Below are 20553 nucleotides of genomic sequence, written 5' to 3'. Positions count from 1 at the left end.
ACTTTATATGGTGTTTTATATCACAAAGTGTAGGTAAGGGTTGGCTGGAGATGACATAAATAAGTGAATGTGAAATGGCTTGGGAAAGGCCTTTGGACAGATAGCGGTCACTAGAGTAACATAGGCTTATAAAACTCCCTCGTTTTAAAAGAGTAGGTTAATGTGGGTAAATTAAATTGTCATAATGAAACAATTTATAGTGTTCACAATATTTACAAAAAGCGTGGTGATAGACAGACACCATAGCCAAAGGATACTGAAAACACCAAAACTATTCTATATAAATACTAGCAGGCCCAGCAAATTTCGTACCGCTTCAAAATTTTTTTATCACCACTTGAACCTTTCCTGGACTTCCACAAATAATTTAAGCAACATTTGCCAAAACTGTCCGGCCGTTCTCGAGTTTTAGCGAGACTAACGAGCAGCAATTGATTTTTGTATTTGGAGATGAACAAAAGTGCGTCTTTAAAAATTATATAGGTACTATGTAACCAAAGATTTGGAACATAAACAATGCTTGAACGTTCACCGTCTGATGCAAGCTTCATCTTTGAGTTGGATAACGCGTCGTAATCCTATATACGTGCCTATGAATTTTTAGCTCCAGAACATTCGTAAGTAGGTTATGTTTTCTCATGTTCACGGAAATTTTATGAATATAAATTAAGTGTGGGAGACGCATACTTCGGCATGACTAGGCCGGCCGGAGTGAAACTACGGCCTCACAGAAAACCGGCGTGAAACAACGCTTGCGTTGTGTGAGTAAGGTTCCCGTATCTCCAATCATTCTAATCCCTAATTCCCCAAAACAACCCATAAATTCCTAACGCCCAAAAGGCCGGCAACATACTTGTAACGCATCTAGTGTTTAGGGTATCCATGGGCGGCGGTGATTTCTTACCTTTAGGTGATCTGTCTGCTCCTTTACCGGCTTATACCACAAAACAGCAGTCAGTGTAACTGCTTTAATTCGATCCTCAAACGTTGGGCTTACTGCCAAAAAAGATTAAGGTACTGATACTGATTCTGTTGACAGTAAGATATTTACTGATTTAACCCTTTCGAAAATTAAAAAATAAAAACGAAATGAAATTGAATCAACACAACAACAAAAAGTGAATTAGAAACCGGCATTCTAATTAGTTTTTGTTTTCCTCTCAAAGATTACAAAACTTACTACTTTAATCTTTCCAACTTGTAAGAACGAAACAATGTCGGTCTCATCGCGTCGCGGCATCGTCCCGTTTTTGCATTCCAAAAACTTTGACCCAACCAAAACATGGTGTCAGGAGGAATCTTGTAAGGCAACTAAGGGAAATTTATACCGTAAGTGAAATTCCTTGTTTAGGAATCTTGTGAAAACCACACTTATTTATGTGGTATCAAAAATCGTCGTTTTGGGAGACGTGTATTTTAATATAAGTTACTTTATGACTTTATGGGGTTTAGATATGGATAGTGGAGAGAGGCTCAAAGATGATATATAGGTATACACCATGGGGGCTCCGGGGTTGGTCTACAAAGAGGACCCGGTGCCACTTTTAGGTACAAATGGTGGCCATCGGAGAGGTTTTAGTGACGTATAAATCCTACACTTCCTAGTTTTTCCCCCAAAACGCTAGGCGGCTTTCGAAGGTTTCCCTTGGTCAGCAAAAAAAAAAAGATATTGGTAGTGAAAAAAAATGGTCATGATACTAAAGTATGGTGAAATAACACTGGGATTATGTATATGATAGATTGTAAAAGGGTTGGAGTTATGACTGGGTAATATAATAGCGCCTGCGTTTTATATCATTGCTATATTTTGCTTTACGTAGTGATACTAGTGGAATAGTTTTCGTCTGCAATTATGACATTATTTTACTGTTAAAAAAATATATATTATGGGACCCTAAAATATGTACCTTGGTAGGTAGTCTGAGCTTAAAATACCAATGAGGCTCACTACCACATGCCTAATACGATATGTGGAGCATTTTGGGCACCTGGCAAGGAAAACGGGCGATAGCTTAGAAAATCTGCTACTGACTGGCAAGATCAACGGAAAGAGACCCAGAAGCAGAAGCTCCATGCGCTGAACCGACCAAATCAGCGCCACTCTAAACACAACAGTCTGTGATGCCATTCACACCGCCGAAGACAGGACAAGAAGGTGAACGATAGTCCACGACAAGGTGATTCAACTTTGTTTTAAAAGTTACATAATTTTTTGTTACAAAAATTATACAATTATTACAACATTAAGAGAAAAACATAGAATTAACATCTAAACATAAAAATAGGAAGTAACATTTTCGTACCCTAGATATTTGACTCGATGATATCCCCAAGAGAAGACACAGCAATATGAAGCGTTAAATAAAGAAAATGTGACAATCGTGAACAGGAACCTACTAGCACATCGAACGAAAAAAAAAACAAAAATAAACTGGCAACAGAGTGCTACATGCCTTTGGGGATTTGGCTAGCAAAGACAAAAGTGAAATTCTGTCAGATTTAGTAAAGGTAACACTACTATTGGTAGACTAGCTTTTTGACTGCAGCATCACTCACGTAGAATTTGGATTTTCTTTTGAATAGATCCCAATGAAGGTTCTAGAATTGAGGCGGCATACTAGCTAATGCGTACCAGTAAGTGCAGTGATGGGTATTCTTTCACAAGGTTATAAGACAAAGGACCTAATTAAGATTGCAAGGAGCCACTTTCAAACTATCAATTTGTAAGCCCTTGGAGGCCTATGTTCAGAAGTAATGGTGATATGGTCTACTCTCTAGAAATATCGGAACAAAACTAGCATTTATGGTATTCCCAGATAAAGAAGCTTTTTAAATGGCGAAAGAATTTTTAACATCAATGCACTTGTTTCGGAGAACAAACAGTCTTTCGTCTTTATTATATTAGTATAGAAAAAATAGCACGGCATACAGTTTGATTTGATCCATAAAACATTGACATTGTCACTTCGAGAGGTTTTTCTTAAATCCCAAAAGGGGTGGGCTTAGTAACAATATCATCGAAGGACGTGGAAAGGTTAACAAAGTCGGATCTGCGGACTACCTAGGGTTTACCGGGTGCCGGCTCGAAAAGTAGAAGTAGGAACAGGGTGGTTTTTAGTCAGTACGAGTCTGATACTCCCTTTGGCCTCGCCCGAGGTGGGGGAAGTCATTGGATGATTTTCCCCACTCAAAAAACGTGACAGAAACATGGTGGTAACCACGATTATTTATTTCGTTTATAAAATTGAATAGGACGTATTGATCTTATAGTTCTTACAAGGAAAACCAAAAGTGTGCAGCCAGTTTTAACACCTTATTATTCCTTGGTAAAAGTCACATTTGGTACTTGCCGTTGGTAGGTTTCGAACCAGCACTCTCATGCATGAAAAGCGTGCTTCTTAAACCTCCGGGCCAACACGACACACACACTAAAATGAGTACTAATAATAATTTCTAATTGCTTAATCAAAATGTAACTTAATTAGAAGGTCACTGATTACTTTTTCAAATGTTTCGAAACTAATTAAGGTAAATGTCATATGTGTGGGCTTGGAAATTGGCAAATTAGTTTTAGAAAGTAACTTTAAAGTTAATTATTGGGACACTTTAATTTTTCTCATGACTGATTAATTTTTAATAGGTTTTAAAGGCCAAATTATAGTTATGGAATTTTCCGCAGTAAAGCTATTTATAAGTACAGTTAAGCAAAAATAATTAACGTTTATTAATAGATTTTACACGAAATGAGAATTAATTGAAAGTTTAAAATAACTTTTCAGAAATTAATTTGTCCTATTGTTATATTTATAATTACTTCACATCACATCAATAGCCTATAAGTGCCCACTGCTGACCAAAGGCCTCTTTTCACACGGATAAGATTTGAGCATTAATCACAACGCTTGCTCAAGCCAAACCACGTATTTCAAACTTTATAACTAGAAAATATAACCTGAGGTTTTCTCACAGTAATATGTCAGTGGTGTCTAAATAATCTTACATCATAAAACTCAAAATAACATTGGTACTTGCATTTGAGGGTCCTCCTCAAAGGCAAGTACCAATGTGAGATTTGAGGACTCTTTAAATATCCGGGCCTGCACAACATATACACATAGTTACATTCGGGACGTAATCACTGACTTTCTATAATAACAGAAAACAATGGAATAACAGAAATCAGAAGTCACATCAGAATCTTATAAATCCTTTTACACAGAAGTAGCACTTAAGAAAATACAATCAATGACACAGCACTAAATAGAACGATCAATGAAAATATTTACCAAAATCATTTCTATATAAATCAATCTGCACAAAAGGTATTCAGTCACAAAAATATCTCATTTTGATTGATCGACCCCGCGAGTGCTCGAGCGTGCAATTTCAAAATATTTTGAGATCATTAATTTGACAATAGACCCATCCTTTTTAGGGTCATTTGGTAGGAAAATAAGAAGACCCAGAGAATTAAAAAAATATATTCGTATTTGCTACAATTTTTTAAGAGAACAAAAAGCAAATAAATGTGTCAGAGAGAAGAGCAGACGTACCATTTGATAGTAATTTAATAATCAACACCGCTGCCCGCAACACCAGATTAATTACTAGAGTATTAATGTCCTCTTAGCAGAGCCCTTCATAAACCTCTTACGACAAACCCCTGCACAGTAGAACCTTAGAAAATTCTTAAGTAACCATAAAATAAAGCTTTGCTCTCGTTCCTGTGGGATAAAAATCCTATCACTTAAGTCAGCTTTTGTCCTGTCTGTATACCAAATTTCATCAAAATCCGTTCAGTAGTTTCAGCGTGATTGGCAGACAAACATTCAAACAAACAAACTTTCACATTTATATTATTAGTGTGATTCTAACATCTCTTAAACCACACTGGTTTCCTCATCAGTAAACCTAAGTAATTTAGTATAGAAGAAAAAATAGAGAAAAATTTTAAGTACGACTACTGTTTTCCATCGACAATGTAACTGTAACAAAGCCTGAAAAGATTGTAATACCCATAAATGGGCCGTAATGGAAGGCCTTTGAAGAAACTCAATGATAAACAGGCATTGTGGGAAATATTTTCGGAAACATTTCGAGAAAGGGAAATCATGGGCTTTTAGCCTATTCAAATTGATATGTATATCATTAACCTTTAACCAGTTTCATTGATAACGATTGTGTAGGTTTGAAGTTTAATAATAGAATGCTTGTGATGCTTAAGTGGTTACAAATGTGGTATTTTTATCAATCGTACGAAGGTTATTCTTAAATTAGTTCGATTCCTTGTAATTCTTTTTTCTTTCTTCATTTATTAAGCAGGGTTTGTTTATAATACGAACATGCCACCTTCATAGAAACACTTAAATACATACTATACTTATTAACAATGTATACATGCAAAACTATCAATACTTAACTCCCAAATAAACTAATTTATAAAATTAACTTAGCTAATTAAGATGTTGGAAAGGCAAGGATGGTAATACATAGTCCTAATTCACGAAAAAATATATTATATTCCTTGTTATTTGTAAAAAGATATGTTGTAAACAAAGCTACATTTTCTAATTAGCAAGTAAACGATAAATATATTTGGCATTATTTCAACGTAAACATTTTCATTTCTTAGAAGTATTTTTTTATCCCAGTTTTAAATTTGAAACATAGTACTAAACTCATTATAACCCTTAAATGCGCTGTCGCTATTAATGTCATTCCCATTTTGCCAAAAATATTAGGCCTGTAAACGACGGTGTTGAATGTATGTTTGGCACAAAGCACTATCGATGTGCAATTTTACTGCTAATACTGGAGTAATGTGGGTATATGTGAAACACGTGGGACCATAGACCTTTGAACTGGTAGAAAAGGACATTTTTAGGAGAAAATCATTCATTGACTTCTATCGCCAAGGGGGAGGCGAGAGGGAGTGTCAGACTTTTACTGACTAAAAACCACCCCGTTCCTACTCCCGCTCTTTGAGCCGGAGCCCCGGTAACCCTCTAGGTAGTCCGCAGCTCCGGGTAGTAGAGAACAATACATTTGTGAATACAGTTCTTTTTTAGTAAGAAAAATAATATTACGTTACGTAAAATATTGAATATTCCTTGCGTTTTGTTTTGATGGTAGTTCAAATTATGTTTCGGTCTAGTTGTTATGTTAACAGATGAGTAGGCACTAGTAGTATTGTAGTACTAGTTTATGAACTTTGATTGGCAAAGTAGACACAACTGAGCTCCTAGGCTCTATAACTTTTTTGCTATCGTACGAAAATTTCTAACTAATATTATAATTACACTCGGAAAAGTGGGCGTTTTTGAGAATTAGAAATATCATGTAATATTCCATTTTAATATATTACTTTCAACAGTTTTGTTTAGTCTTTCAGTCACCCACGTACTATTCATGTACGATTCAACGAATTCGAACCATAATTCGTCATATTAAATGTCACGTTTTAATTTAAACGTAATACTTACTTATATATGAGGACCAACGAGATTTTTGTGAAAATTTAATCTAAAAATAGGTTTAATTTTGTCTCCTCTCCTCAACTATTTTGTACAAAAATAGAATACTATTACTTCAATTTCGCTGTAATATAATTATTTCTAAATGAGTCTTTGCCTGTGTCTTCGCTTGAGTTATTAAGATGAAAGAATTTTATAATAAGGAGGAAATTAAGTGTGGGAGAGCCATGCTTCAGTGTGAATGGGCCGACTCGACCGGAATAACACCATGGCCTCACAGAAAACTGACGCGAAACCACGCTTGCTTTGTGTTTCATTGAGTGTGTTAATTGCCGGAGGCCCAATTGTCCCAATTCCTGATTCCCCAAACAATCCTAAATTTTTAACCCCCAAAAGGCCAACAAATCACTGGTAACGCCTCTGGTGTTTCGGGTGTCCATGGGCGGCAGCAATTGCTTACCACCACGTGATCCGTCTTATACCTACCATAAAAACAAAATTGTCATCTGGAAAAATACTACACAGTTTTCTTATTGTCTAACATCGGTAGACAGTGAAATCTGTCTGTCTGGTGACGGGAGACGAGCTAGAGCTTTAAGACCGTAACCAATAAATGTTACCTATGAAAATTTTTTACAAAGCGGTCACATTAACACGACACTTTGCTGGAATGTTGTATCTCCCCCTATATTTCTTTATCTCACCCGACAGTCAGTGTGGTTAGCAATAAAGAGTATATAGCAAAATATAACAATATATAAATATATTAAAATAAAGTATAGTAATATATCAGTATATTTTTTGTCAACACCACGCGTCAAGTTAATGTGACCGTGTTATACTTACAAATAACAAAAACATAATTTATACTCTATTCACCTGGAGATTACACCTAAATGCCTCTTATTTAGAAGTCCTTTTTGCAACTCAATCAATAAGACGATGTCATATAAGATAAGTATAACAATTAACACCAAAAATATATCTCTTTATAATCTTCTAAATAGTTTTGGATCCACAGAAAGATTCTATTTTTAGGCCTCATTCATTAGTGAGGCTCAAACCAGACAATGAGTAAGTATTTTCGTTACGGATTTTAGACGGAACATGCTTCATAGAGGATTAGTAATTAATGAATGAATGAATCCCGCCACAGCGTGAATTTCAATTCACTTGTGGTTAGAGTGCCTTCGGCAGATTTGTCAAAATTCATAAAATTAGAGTGGGCATGGGCATGTAATTATAGTAGTTTATGTTTCATAATTATATGCATTAATAATATGGACTTTTGTTGAAAAAACACCTTTTCACAGGCCACAGGTCCGCATTGTACGCATCGTACGCATTCCGTATGACGTCATCAGTACGCATCGCATGTAGGCATTACCGATGATGCGGTCCGATGCGATGAAGTTGATGAAGATGAAGTTCAAATTTCAAAAATTCAAATAAAATTCTCCTCGTTTGACGGCTTATACCATAAAATACTTGCCACTTCTAGCTACTTTGCACCTTCTGCATAAACAAGCCAGTCTATTCCAATACTAAGTCTATGGCAATCACCTATCAATTTGCTCGATCTGTTTACAAACCTACAATAGACCACCAGTTGAATTTAGTGATCGAGTTTGTGAGAACTCCAATGATAGATGTCGGTTATGTATTCCTTGAAAATACTTAGTAATCTACATATTTCATTGAATAAATTATTGTAAATGCCACTGTGTGCCCTTTGCAGAGAAATTCATTGTTAAATGGCAATAGGTTGAATCTTTCATATTTACTAAAGGACTTATTATAACTAGGAAAGTAGTCCATTATTAAATGGCTAGTAGGTTGTACCTTTATTATTTATTAAAGGACTTATTATAACTACTAAAATAAAGATTGTAGTACTTGTTTTTTTATCTATAAAAAGCTTCGTACGCGGATATTTCCGTTTCTTCCAGGTCCCGTAGGATTTTAGGAAAATCCTTGAAAAAGGAAAATATCCGACTACGTCTGTCTCATGCTTTTAAGCACCAATGTTCAGCCAAATTGATTTTGTCGTCCTTGAGTTATAAATAATGAAATTAACACGACTTTATTTTATAGTTATAGATATAAATAAAACTTCTGGGATTCTTTGTAATGAAATTAACTTAAAAAAGTTTTCGAAAAAGCTGATAATGAAAAGTACTTTAAAACATTTTCGCACTTATAATTTTATATACTGGCAATATTTTACTAAAATTTGGCAACATAAATGGCGACCGTAGACATTTTGGCGCCAACATTCCTAAATAAGTATTTACAAATCGAGGTATTTCAACGCAGAGAAATGTTATTTAGAGGTATTTTGATATTGTGAATCATTGTTATGATTTAAATTTCTTTATTTTATTGAAAGAAAATCCTATTATGCTCTATTTTTTTGGTTATATTTTGTAAACAATTTTTTTACGGTAAGCTGATTATTACATTGTTGGGTTTCATAAATGATATTTATTTTTGCAAATACATTACAAGGTAACACGCGTCTTACACGCCAATCCTTAAAACAACTAGATGAGGCCATCAGTCAAACATGATTGTAAGGGTATATACAGACCCGTTATTTAATTGAGGCAAACGAATGGAGATTCCATATTTAATTCGATTATGATTGGTTATAAAATGTTTCAATAGGGTGTTGAATATTCCTACAGTTCCATTAAAGTTTCTGTTAAGAGAGTGTCAGACTCTTACTGACTAAAAACCACCCCGTTCCTACTCCTGCTTTTCGAGTTGGAGCCCCGGTAAACCCGCTAGGCAGCTCCGGGTTGGCTTATGTCACATTGTAGTAACAATATAGAAACAAAATTACAAGGTATATATTAAATAATATACATATATTATTACATAAATTACAAAATTACAATATATCCCAGTTATGACGGAGTGTAGTCTAGACTTATCCAACAATAGCTGACTAAACCTAGGCATTGTTCACGAAATTAGTTTATTGTCTTAGCGGCTCGAGTTAGGAACCTTAGACAATGGGAACCAATTAACACGGCGTCTTTAACTAAGTAACAATTAGCTATTTGACTTGATATGTTGTTTATTGTAAAGACTTGTTGTATTTATGTCACCGATAAATAACAAGAATCGTTAGTTTACTCCTAGGAAAATTATAAAGGGGTTTGAGTAACTTTGTATGGACTTGTGGCGTCAATTTTTTTTCAGTGGCCACCAATAATTTTCATGTTACATTGTTCTGCTGTGTTCATTACACATATATGTTCAATTATTTTTATCCTAAGTTATATCAAAGCTGAGATATTTGAGTTTGAAGAATTTAAAAATGTAGTCTCTATAAATACTTCAAATACCGTCCTGTGTGAAAAAAATCTTAGTTATTGTATATTATTAGAAGATTGATATTAGTTATTGGCTTTACTGTTTCTCGACCTCTCGTCTGTCAATGTGACGTTAGTATTGGGCCCTAGGAAATAATAAAAACACAGTATTATACCTTATTGCATTTATTACGTGATTTTTAAAAACACATTTACATATTAACTTTCTTAGTCCATTTCGTTCTCAATGTCATGTCGAATAATGGTATCTAAAAATTGTGCCGGCGGAGTCAGATTATTTTGATATCTGCCCCATCCCATGTACCATATAATGGACATTATATGCGAACAGCAGCCTAAGGTCCGTTTTCCGATTATACATGAGCAATAGTGGCCCAATATTGCATCTAACCCTTGTGCATCTTGCCCTTCCAGTGTTTCTACCAGAAAGTCGACCCATGAAATGAGTGACCAAAAAAAAAAATAATTTATGTAATATTTTAAATAGATTCATAGGTAGTCATACAGACCTTTGCCAAACAGGGGATGTACTATGCTAACTAGACACATAATGCTCTGTAATGTCTAGGTACGCATTTTTCGGGGGGGTTTGAACCCCCAACCCCCCCCCTGGCTACGCCTATGGTCGTTATAATTATCCACAAGTCCACGAGAGATTAGAAGCGCGCCACACCATCGGCCCATAGATAAAGAGTGCAATAACATTTAATAACTTCTTCGATTTCAATGACCAATATAAAACCAAATATCTCAGTTCCGATATGGTTTAGAGAAATATGACCATAATAGCTTTTGATCGCTGTATTCTGTTCTTTCATAATATTTAAGTTTCATTACTGGCCGCTCAACTTCAAAACGACGCCAACTTTACCCAAACCCCTTTGTGTAGGATTAGAAAGAAAGAAAAACAGTTTATTTGCACCGATAAAAAAATAATAAACATAATTATTATAAAAAAGGATTATAAACGAGATATAAATTGTATTATTTTACGTCCATAATTTCTTAAAATAATAAGTAAGCAATAACCGAAAACCGAAGTGAAATAAAGCTTGCGTCGTGTTTCGTTGTGTGAGTGAGGATACCGGAGGCCCAATTACCTCCTAAGTAGCATGAAATTTGTTTACAGTTACATATGATTATGATTGTAATAGTTATATTAATTTCTATTGTCATACACTGTGCTATTAATAATATATTTTTTTGCTAAAAATGTCGCCGACTATTCGATGTGTCGCAATTTTAATTTTAATTTGACAGTCTAAAATCGAACCCATACTTAACTATATTATTAACTAAATAATAATAAAGGTCGCGATGATATTGTTTCATTCATTTCATAAATTCAATCAAAATAAATGTCAACCAAAATTGTTTGTCTATCTGATGTAAAGTATGTAGGCGTGTGCAAAGTTCATCGCTATTATAACTTCATCTCTTGGGAAACAGTAACAAGCGTACTTCTAAAACAAGGATTTGACTTAACAAAACGCTAGCCCACACAATCAGAGAAATGCATTATTTATGTAGATCTACGACCCAGGTCTTGATTAAGTATTATTCTAGTGTTTTACCTGTCTATATTTGTTCAACAAGGCCCTTAGGGATTAAATTTGCATTGTTTGGCGAGATATGAATAGAACAGTGTACTTATGTTTGTTATACAAAATGTATATGCTAACTGAAATGTAAACTAATAATAGATGAAAATGTTATTATGAATAGGGACTGCAAAATTCAGTGTTAGTTGCCACAAGATGGTTATTTACGCCAGGGCTTACTCTTACCAATCTCAATGTTAATGCAATGTCAATCTAATAAAATCTCAATAATTATTCAATCAAGCCTTAAGCTTAAGCTCGTCGCTCTAAGCTCCCTGAACTACAAAAATTTAGACATAACAACAGAGCATAGGTCTATCTTAGAAAAAGTCACATTGGCAGTTTCCGTTGGTTGGTTTCGAACCTGCACCTTCATGCATGAGAAGCAGGCGTCAAACCTCTGGGCCACCACGACATAAACTCTTCCTATATATGTTCGTATGTTAATAGTATCTAATGCACCCTCATACGTTCACACCGCACTCCATAAAAGCCTTTTAATTTGGTTACCTAGGAGACAAGGGTTGAATGCGGGGTAAACTTTTACTTAAGTGACTTGGGTGTATAGACGGTATGTTTATGTTTACGCTTTTTTTGGACCTTCCGTAATAATATCCTAGTTCTATTCCGTAATAGCACCTAGCTTCCCTGACAGACATACTAACGGACAATTCAATTTGATCTTTCAAAGTCTAATTTTGGATTAATGAAATTACTTTGACTTTGACTTTATCCATAATATATGAAGTTCTAGATTTCTTCATAACTTTTATCTGTATTCCTGAAGAGGTAAGCAGTAGTGCACGTTACAGCACGTATTGCCACTGTACAATGTACATGTACCCAGTTTTCACCATTTGTGTTATAAGTCCACTGTAATAGGGATTGAGCCTATTGTCGTATACCGGGCGCAATTACAGACTCCGTCCTCAATTTTAGCGTTAAAAAACTTTAAAGAAAATATAATCCAGAAAATATTTGAAATTATACTTGATAATGAAACTTACAAAACGATATAGTTAACAATGTAATATGTTTTATATATGTGTGCAATAAAGTATAAAATAAATAAATAAATAGTTTGTCAGTCCAACTGCAGATGAAAGAAGACAATATGAACATACTATTTTATTTACAAGTCTATTATGTGTCACATGCATTGTACAGGGAGCATTTAGATTGAACCGTCTGGCCGGTGACACACGTCGGAACTAGCGTTGGCCCACGATAGTCTGCCGATGACAGGTTAAAAGTTTTGCTGACTTATAAAGTGAATGTAAAGGTAAAATATGTTTTATTGGGGCTATTTTTTATGGTAATAGCTGGTAAAGGAGTAGACAATTCAAATGATAGTAGGCAATCGCCCATGGACACCCGGTATACCAGAGGCATTAGAAGTGCGTTGTCGGCCTTTTAGGGGTTAGGCATTCTAGTCGATTGTTGGGGGTTTGGGTTTTTGGACGGTGTAATTGGGCCTCCGGTAACCTCAATTACACAAGGAAACAACGCAAGAGTCGTTTCACGTCGGTTTTCTGCAAAGCCGTGGTATCACTCCTGTCGAGCCGGCCCATTCGTAGGGACACTTGCAACGCCTCAATGCTCACGAATGGCGGCAATTGCTTACCAATAGGAGATCCGCCTGTGTATTTACCGGCTTATACCATAAAAAAGATGACAAAAAAAATGCATGTATGTTCGATATAGATAGATGATACTCTAATATACTCTAGTACTAATACTGCACATAAAAATTGTTCTAGAAACGGTCATAAACGAAACCCTTTGCACTCCAACCTTTGACAGCTAAGACTCAAATTCATGACCATCCATTTTTTCAGTTCCAAAGCGATCGTCTCGAGACCTCGTTGACACCTGGACATAATCTCATACAATATTCATACACCTACAGTTCGTGAGGGTGACGCATAAAAAGGGTATTTTGTTCACAAATACCCTCTTACTAGTTGACGGCAATATTACTCAAGAGAATGCTTAGGTATATTTCGACCAGTTCTACAAAAAGAGGGAACAATAATATATTTTGAGTCAAATATGGACGTTAGGATATCTTTATAAGTTTAAAATGGATAGGAATTGCTTAGTGTCAGGAAATTATGATAGTGACATTGGCTTATTACCTTTAACAGGACTTTTTTACGCATCAAAATCAGTCAAGCCATTTCAGAACTTGGTCAGACAAAAGAGACAGACAATCAATAATTGAATTTTTTTTTTAATTGATTGTGAAAATACACTTTTAATGTAAGTATCGTATGTATATTCACATGCATGCAGTAGTAAAACGCGGTGATTACAATATTACAAACAGACACTCCAATTTTATTTACTAAAAATAAAAAAAATATGTAGTCTAGATTATAGAATACAGTACCTACCTCAATCTTCATCTGTTTGCCCAACTTTGGCAAAGGCCTCCATTTCTTTCCACTCTACACGATTTAAAGCTTTCCGTGTCCATGTTTTCAATGCCATCAACTCAGCTGAGGCGATAAACCAAGTTTAATTGCTAAAGCAATGTTTTGTTTTTCTTTATCTGAATAAAAGCTAATATTATACAGTAACTCAACACTAAAGAAGTAATAAAAACCTAATCAGCCAAGACTAACGTTAATCTTATTTTATGAACAACTAAAATGTATTTCGGATAACACATTCGGTGTCTAGATTAAGTTTATTATTTTCAGTCTAGACTCAGACGTGATAAAAGCCTTTTGACGAACAAATGAAGATGACGTTGTATTGATATTTCTGATATTTTCTTTCGAAAATGCAATCAAGTGTATCGGTGTGAAGTTTATTGGGCTGGCTCCAAGTCTGCTGTTATTGGTATCAATTTTCATGTTTTCGGAAATACATACACACATAAATATAATCGTCTTATACTGTGATTACAGCAAAGTACCGAGGGCTTAGTAAAAATTTGTTTTACGTTCAAAGAAGTCGAAACGAGACGGCGTTCGGTGTTTTTATTGGTTGGTTAATTGGTGCTGACTAATCAGAGTGCCGAACGCGGTCTCGTTTCGTTTTCTTTCAACGTACAGTAATCTCGTACTAAGAGTACTGAAGACCCAGCGCCCATCATCGACCACCGTATGTAGTATTCTGTACCGTAAGTACGGGTCTGCGGACGGCGAGCAAGGTAGTTCGCCGTCCGACCAGAACCAGACACTACAGTACGGCGCGTCGCGTTCCACGCGTGCCTCAAAGAGTCGTCATACCACCACAGATGGCGTCCAGTACGGCTGATTGGGTTAGGAACCGGGGCTGCGGGTCAAAGCACGAGTAAAATGGAGTGGAGTGGTTTTCTTCCGCTCCTAAAATAAAACACGTGACTGCTTTATAGTTTGTGCTCAAAGAAATCATATTTTCAGAGACATTCTCATTTCAATATAATAACCTGTGTCTTGAACTTATGCAAACCTAGCCTTGAACGAGATCAAACTAGAAATTAATCTATACAAACGTTCCACAATGAAACTATTCCCTATTATACAAACTTAGTCAAAAGGAAAATCCAATACAAAGCACAGCTTATTACTAACTTCAGACAAACTTAAGTTGGACAAACATACATGTAACTAATGTTTGGTAGTTTCAATAACTTCGGGTATAGTTTAAAGGGATTTAGCTGCGTCAATAGTATTGTTTTATGTCTATAAGGTTTCTTTTTGTTTGTACTGTTATGTGATCTTTGACTTTGGGATGCGTGGAAGGCATGTGTGGTGTTGGTTTGAAATAATTGAACTAAGATAAAGCGTTCTGAAAGCAATTAGAGTTTTGTCAGGTAATTTTATCAAAATTAGCAAAGCAAGTTTACGAATGAAGAATTTTCTGTCTGTTTAACAGACTTCAAAAAAAAATAGTTCTCAGTTTGACATGTACTTATGTATGTTTGTGCGCGATTATCTCGCGTTCGGCTTAACCAAGCTTTGATGCGGTTTTCAGCATAGTATTTTTCTTCATAGGAGAAGGTTTTAAGTATATAATTACCCGCTTAAAAAAACGGAGGTACGCACTTTAAGTTTTTAAGGTGGTTCCTATTATTTAATCTCTTTTGTCTCCTTCTTTCCTATCGAACTCGCAACATGTTGCTCAGCAGCCGATCACCGCACCATTGCGCCAACCGTCAACCGCCAATATTATTATAGGCACCTACTAGCTACTAGATTTTATAAATGGATTACTCACTCAGACTTTACATACCTGACCTTTAAGATTAACATCAAAAAGGTCATTGAATTTTTGGCTTAACTTTATTTTGCACATTAATTTATTTTAGCTCTGAAGCAATATAATTTATTAGCAACATACACGGTTAAATTATTTTATATCACTTAACATGCACTTTAATGTAACTTGAATTGACTTACTAACTAATAAAATTAAAATACAGTACTTAAGTAATTAATTATTTTAGTATTCGATATTTCTATTTGAGTATAAGATGAGTAAAGGATCAAATAATGTATCAGAGAGATTGTAAAAACAAAATCATTTTTTTTGAAGTTTCTTGCTCGTTCATCTCCATTTAATGCTACACTTTGAAATGAATACCTAGCTTCATTGACAGACATTTTGTTATGATATAAACAGACGGATTACCTGATGTTAAGCAATTGCTGCCGCCCTGACACCTGAAACACCAGAGGCGGCATTCCAAATAAAAATACATAGCTTATAGTTAAGTCCGTTTCCATCAGTGCTAAGTTATACCAATGAATAAGATTATTAGAGACTAAACGCATCCACAGCAATGCAGCATAGCACACCTTTGTTATAATAAAAGACAAAATATTATAACATCAGCTAATTAATCATAATAATTATATCGACAAACAAATGGTTTTGGTATTTAACCAACAATATTTAACAAACTATGGCATATAATTGGATCAGACCCCAAATTCCCTAAGGCGGTGTTAAATCATGTCGTGCCTAATTAGCCATTAGTAGGCACCTACACAATTATTATATTTCATATCGGTAATTAGGAGATAATATAGGTACTTATTAATATATACTGTAGGGATTTTCTAATGTACAACATTGTGTGGTATAACTTTTGTGAGACTCCTCCTTGCGTCGTTTATCCTCAATGCTGAGGGTCGTGACCCCGACGAATAACTCTTTGGTTAACTATATTTCGGCGATGTGGATGGCGTCGCAGACTGTGGTCTCCAGTGTGGCACGGATTTGGTCCGACCAAAGTTTTGGACTCCTGCCCGTTGGTCTTTTTCCATCAACCTTTCCTGTGAGCAGCAACTTTTCTAAGTTATCACCTCACTTCCTGGCAATGTGGCCAAAGAAGTCAAATAATCTTCTTTGGCAGATGGTGGTGAGCCTCATGGGTGATTGGAGTTTGTGAGACATACTAAATTAATTATTTCGAGTTACTCAAGTAACTTTTAAGACGAGGGAGACTGACTGTCTAAAGACGAAGAACTCGATTAAAATAAAACTAATGAGTATGCACAAAAAGTTCCTTTGAGAAAGTTGTTTGTAATCACGAGTACAATCGCGTGTTTAAATATCGTTCACTAATTTACCAGTCACTCTATATAACGTCACATTGACGTCATTATATTTCGTTACAATTAATATATCACCAAATACAACTATTATTATGACGCAAAATCACTAAAACGAATTTAGCTATTACCAAAAGATTTTCTTGATATGGTTTACCTACGCAGAAAAAAATATGACTCCATTTTTTTAGAGCTTAACAGCCATACAGGGCTAGGAAACATTAGTACAGAATTACATACATATATTAGTTTTTATTATTCATTTATTTTACGTCGCGTGTTCATTGTTCGTTATATGTATTGCCTGTGTATTGTGTTAGGTGAGATGATTATATTTCGTGTGTACATTTCTTATTTTTAGAACAATAGGTGGAAATATTAAAGTAAAAGTTGTTTAGGCTGTTATTTGAATTTATCTTTTATAGCAGTTGTGGGCTATTCAAAATTTAAACAAGTTTGATAATGGGTTAATTTGAGGATCTACCACTTTTCGCAGTTTGTGGAGGGCAAATGACAGTCCCTTAATGTAAAATACAGGTATTTATTTTGTTATAATTATTTTTATGGGACAAGTCCAAAACTCTTGTAAGCCAAGACCTACAATAGATACAACCCTGAAAACACTGGAACAGTGAAGTCCGGCGCGTCTCAAGGACATGAATGACTGTCTTGGATCCCGCAACGAAATAAATCAGAGGAGACTAATAATAAATAAATAATATTTATTATGTGGTGGGTATATAGAAATTGGGAACGATCCAACCAAGATGTGACTGATGGGCGGCGACCGGATGATGAAGCCACTAACACATTTTGGCGCAACATCTGGTCGGTGCCTGTTAGCCACACAGAGGATGACTGGATCTGTGATGTTGAGCGAAGGTGTGAAACTGTGCCAGAGATGGAGGAGGTGATAATCACCTCCTCTGATGTGAGCAGTGCAGCCTGTTCGGTCCCAAATTGGAAATCACCGGGGCCAGACGGGCTGCACAACTTCTGGCTCAAATGGTTCACCAGTTCACACTCTCGCTTAGCATCGCAATTCCAGGCAGCTTTAGAAGCTGGATCGTTGCCCCAATTTCTAACAACAGGCGTTACCCATCTGCTCCATAAATCAGGTAGTTCCACTGAACCCAAAAATTATAGACCAATAACATGTTTACCAACGGTCTATAAACTTCTTACATCTATTTTGAGAACAAAAATAACAAAACATATTGAAAAACATTCCATTATGTCTGTATCTCAAAATGGATGTAGGAAGGGGTCTCGTGGAACTAAGGAGCTACTCCTCATTGATATGGTTGTAAGCCAACAGGTTCGTCGGTCCCGAAAGAATTTGTCTACATGCTGGATAGATTATAAAAAGGCATATGACTCTGTGCCACATACATGGCTCATGTGGGTGCTGGAGTTGTATAAGATAAATGCAACTCTACGCGCCTTCTTGCAGTCATGTATGAGGCAATGGAGTACTGTGCTTTGCTATCCGGGATGTAGACAAATCCAAGGGAGTGAAGAACCTGTAAGGATAGTGCGAGGAATATTCCAGGGTGACAGTCTGAGCCCACTATGGTTCTGCTTGGCCTTGAATCCTCTCAGTACTTTATTAGAGGCTTCAGGGCTTTTTTTTTTTTTTTTTTTTTTTGGAAAATCATCCAATGACTTCTCCCGCCTTGGGCGAGGCGAGAGGGAGTGTCAGACTCTTACTGACTAAAAACCACCCCGTTCCTACTCCTGCCCGTCGAGCCGGAGCCCCGGTAAACCCGCTAGGTTGTCCGCAGCTCCGGATTAGGCATCAGCCCTACTGGGCCCCATCTGTGGTGGTCTGATGGCTCTTTGAGGCGCGCGCAGAACGCGACGCGCCGCACGCACAGGTCTGGTTCTGGTCGGGCGGCGAGCTACCCTTGCTCGTCGTCCGCAGACCCGCACTTACGGTGGCCGGAGATCGTCGCGCGATCCCCGACGCCCGGAGTGTCTCTCGCGACGGCTGGGGCGTGAAGAGGTTCTTTCTCTCACGCGCCCCGCCTCCTCCTTAGCTAGCATGACTGCTTCGCAGAAGGAGGAGACGGCATCCCAGTCCCCCTCGCTCCGCACCATGGCTTGTATCAGTGCCGGACGCGAGAGGGCGCCGTCGCCGACCACATCCCTGAGGACACGGCGGTGCTCAGCCCACGCAGGGCAGACCGCAAGCGTATGTTCCACCGTGTCCTCCGGGCGGTCTTCGCAGTGATGACACCCGGGCGTTTCCTCCCGCCCAATCAGAAACAGGAACCTACCGAAGCTTCCATGTCCGGCAAGCACCTGCGTCAGGCGGTAGGTGAGGACGCCGTGGCGCCTCTCTAGCCACTCCTCAAAGAGGGGACTTACCGCTGCAATGACAGCGAGCCCAAGGCTTCAGGGCTAGGCTATCCTTTGCGGAGAAGGGGTCTAGTCATATCCCACTTGCTTTACATGGATGACCTCAAGTTGTTTGCTCCAAATAACAAACAACTGATGGAACTACTGAAAATAACTGAAAAATTTAGTAGTTCCATCAGAATGGAATTTGGAGTAGATAAATGTGCTGTCATGCATGTGAAGCGAGGAGGGATTGTGGAATCTGAGGGTCTAGAACTCTCAGATTTCACAAAACTAAGAGCGCTCTCCGCAAATGATACTTACAAGTACCTGGGTATGTCAGAGGGATTAGGCATTAATGGACCGGACATGAAACAATCGTTACGGGAACGCTTCTTTGGCCGCCTGAATAAAGTGCTGAAAAGTTCATTATCAGGCGGAAACAAGGTGCGAGCCTATAACGGTTGGGTCATGCCGGTTCTAATGTATTCTTTTGGTATACTCAAGTGGACTCAGACTGAACTTGACACTCTGGATAGGCGAGTCCGAACACTGCTGACTGCAAATCGTATGCATCACCCTCGTTCATCGATCATGAGGTTGTACATTCCGCGGAAGTGTGGGGGTCGAGGCTTGTTAAATGCTAAGACCCTTCATAACCGTGAGGTGTGCAACCTCAGGGAATATTTCCTGAAAGTAAACGAGGGTATGCATCGAGAAGTAGCAGCAGTGAACAATGGATTCACTCCACTATCTTTAGCAAAAGAGAACTGGCGCAAACCTGTGGTACTAAGCGTCAATGACCGCAAGGAGGTATGGCATAGCAAGGAGCTCCATGGACGCTTCTTCCGGGCCCTTCATGGACCCAGTGTAGATTTTCTGGCGTCCGTATCTTGGCTACGATTCAGTAATCTCTTTGGAGAAACTGAAGGATTTGTCTGTGCAATTATGGACGAAGTTATCCTTACGAATAACTACCGGAAATATATTATTAAGGATGGGACCGTTGACATATGTCGGGCATGTCATAGTCCTGGTGAATCCATAAGACATATAATTTCTGGTTGTGGTCGTTTGGCTAATGGTGAATATTTGCATAGACATAATCAGGTGGCCAAGATTATCCACCAGCAACTTGCTTTGCACTACCAACTTGTTGAGTTTGAGGTTCCATACTACAAGTATGCGCCCGATCCAGTTCTCGAAAACGGCCATATCACGTTGTACTGGGATCGATCTATCATCACTG

Source organism: Spodoptera frugiperda, chromosome 5, assembly GCF_023101765.2.
Source record: "Spodoptera frugiperda isolate SF20-4 chromosome 5, AGI-APGP_CSIRO_Sfru_2.0, whole genome shotgun sequence".
NCBI classification, from domain to species: domain Eukaryota; kingdom Metazoa; phylum Arthropoda; class Insecta; order Lepidoptera; family Noctuidae; genus Spodoptera; species Spodoptera frugiperda.
The sequence above is the reverse complement of the archived record's forward strand: the minus strand, read 5'-3'. Positions refer to the sequence as shown.